This window comes from Eumetopias jubatus, unplaced genomic scaffold (genome assembly GCF_037043125.1).
Source record: "Eumetopias jubatus isolate StellerSeaLion01/CBP00866 unplaced genomic scaffold, mEumJub1_p1.0 scaffold_4, whole genome shotgun sequence".
Lineage (NCBI taxonomy): Eukaryota > Metazoa > Chordata > Mammalia > Carnivora > Otariidae > Eumetopias > Eumetopias jubatus.
In genome coordinates, this window is record NW_028274810.1 from 142,324,460 (window position 1) to 142,327,119 (window position 2,660).

A 2,660-nucleotide genomic window follows, 5' to 3' on the forward strand; every position below is an offset into this window, starting at 1 on the left:
GGTATTTACACGAAGTTGCACATTAAGTGAAATGATGTGCACTCATTTTCCTTTTCTACAGTAGACACCTGGAGCTACGCATTTGTCCTAATTTTCCTGTTTTGGTTCCTGATCATTTCTCTTATGGGCACTCGGTAGTTTTATGTTTATGCAGCATAAATCGGTTCTTTGCATAAAAACAGACCCCAAACAAGTTAGTTCACTTTCATTTCCTTACCTATAAATGAGGATAAAAACATATGTATTGGTTTCCTAGGGCTCCTGTAACAAATGACCACAAACACGGTGGCTTAAAATAATAGAAATTGATTCTTTTCATAATTTTAGAGACAGGAGGTTCAGAATGGAGGTGTCAGCAAAGTCATATCCACAAAAGGCTCTGGAGGAGAGTCCATCCAGCTCCGGTCTTCCTTGGTTTGTGGCAATATAACTCCCACCGTCTGCCTCCAGCTTCACATGGCCTTTCCTGTGTCTCCTATCTCAGGTCTTCCGTTCTTTCCTAAGGTCACCAAGGCATCCAATTTAGGGCCTCCTCTAAATCCAGGATGATCTCATCCCTAGATCCTTAACTTAATTATATCGGCACAGACCCTGTTTCCAAATAAGATCCCATTCACATGGACTTGGGATTATGATTTGGACATATCTTTTGAGGGCACACTATGCCACCACTACAGCCTATCAACCTTGTAGAGTTGCTGTGTGAGTATTAAAAATGATATGATAATATAGGTAATGCCGCTCCCGCAGAGCCTGACACACAGTAGGTGCTCAACCGGTGATGACAGTTATTATCACTGAGTGAGTACTTTCACCGGGCCGGGCCTGACACCAAGCCTATCTCTGCCTCAACCCACTCACTCCCAACAGCATCTCCCTGAAAGAGATAATGCCCTGTGGTATGGATGAGCAAACTGCAGTTTCAGAAACTTAGAGGGGATGGTAGTAAGAAGTGGAGCTGGCCCTCAGACCGAGGTTTTTGTGGTCCAGAGCCTGTGCCCTTCTCCATTGCACTCGATCACCTCAGTGTTGCTTACCTTTCTGCTCCTCTGCTGTGACCCAGCACCTTCCCTCACCCCTGCTTTATGCACTCCGACCCAGAACTCTGGTGGGAATAATTAACGATGGAGAAAGAAAAGCCAAAAGTTTCTCTGGGTTTCCACACCTGCTTGAGTGTCCTGGCGACGTGGCAGCTGGCTTGCCCCAGGGTGAGTGACCTGAGAGAGGAAAGTCAGAGTGCCATTTATGTGCTCACCTGGGAAGTCACACACATCACTTCTGCCACATGAGTTTGTTGGAAGTGAGTCACTAAATTCAGCCCATACTAACGGGGAGGCAGATTTGGTATCACCCTTTGAAAGACCTGTCAGAGACATGTTTAAATCTTGGAAAGATGGATCTGTGGACATGTTTAAAACTACCACACTCCATGAGAGGAAGATGGCTTTCACTGACGAACTTCATCTGGCTATTTAAACCCAGTTAGCTGTGCAAAGGTTTAGGAGAAGGAGCTGAGGAGAGCTAAATTGTTCCACATAAACAAAGGGGGAGAATTTGAACATTAGGTCAAAAGAAGGGAAGAAGGAAAGAAAGGAAGTGAGGAGAGGGTGCATGAGCCTGGCAAAGACTTGTAAGAACAGGTCTCGCTAATATGTTTGATGTTGACCAAACGAATAAACTTTTCTACACACACACACACACACACACACACACACACACACACACCATCTTTTTTTTTTTTTTGAGATTTTATTTATTTGTCAGAGAGAGAGAGAGCATGCACAAGCAGGAGGAGCAGCAGGCAGAGGGAGAGGGAGAAACAGGCTCTCTGCTGAGCGAGGAGCCCAATGCAGGGCTCGATCCTAGGACCCCGGGATCATGACCTGAGTCAAAGGCAGATGCCTAACCAACTGAGCCACCCAGGCACCCCCCCCAACACACACACACACCATCTGTGTTAGAGGCTTTTTTTTTTTTATTATTGGTTTTTTAAAGATTTTATTTAACATTTATTAGAGAGAGAGAAGGGGTGGAGGGGCAGAGGGAGAGGGAGAGAGAATCTCAAGCAGACTCAGCACTTAGGTCGGAGCCTGATGTGGAACTCGATCTCACAACCCTGAGATCATGACCTGAGCCAAAACCAAGAGTGGACGCTTAACCGACTGAGCCACCCAGGCGCCCCGTGAGCAGCTTTTAATGGTGATTATGGAATGGCAGTTTCAGAGTCTAAGCAGGGACCACACTTGAGGACAGTAGGCTGATTTGTGAGTTTATGCTATGTTACAGAAGCAGATGCTAGAAGCCAGAAGGCCCCTGGGAATTCTTAGAAATCTTGAGAAAAGCAGTGACATTTCCATGAGCTTGGAAAAAAGCAATAGGTGGACCCTGCTCTGGGGTTGTCACTAAGCATGGTGCACCGAGAAGGCTTCACCTGGGAGGGGCAGAGCCCATCCTAATTTCCAAAAGCAGCCTTCAGGCAAGAGGATGGGTACTAGGTCCTTGGGGTTAATTTCACTATTAACTGTCTTGGGAGGATTCAGGATTTCTGACAAAATCCTAAGTTTTGCAGTTTTTCCTCATTATTTCAAGTCATCTGCTCCCCTCTTCTATAATGATTGGAGATGGGGTATTTCGGGGGCTTCAGGCTTAATTAAACCTGA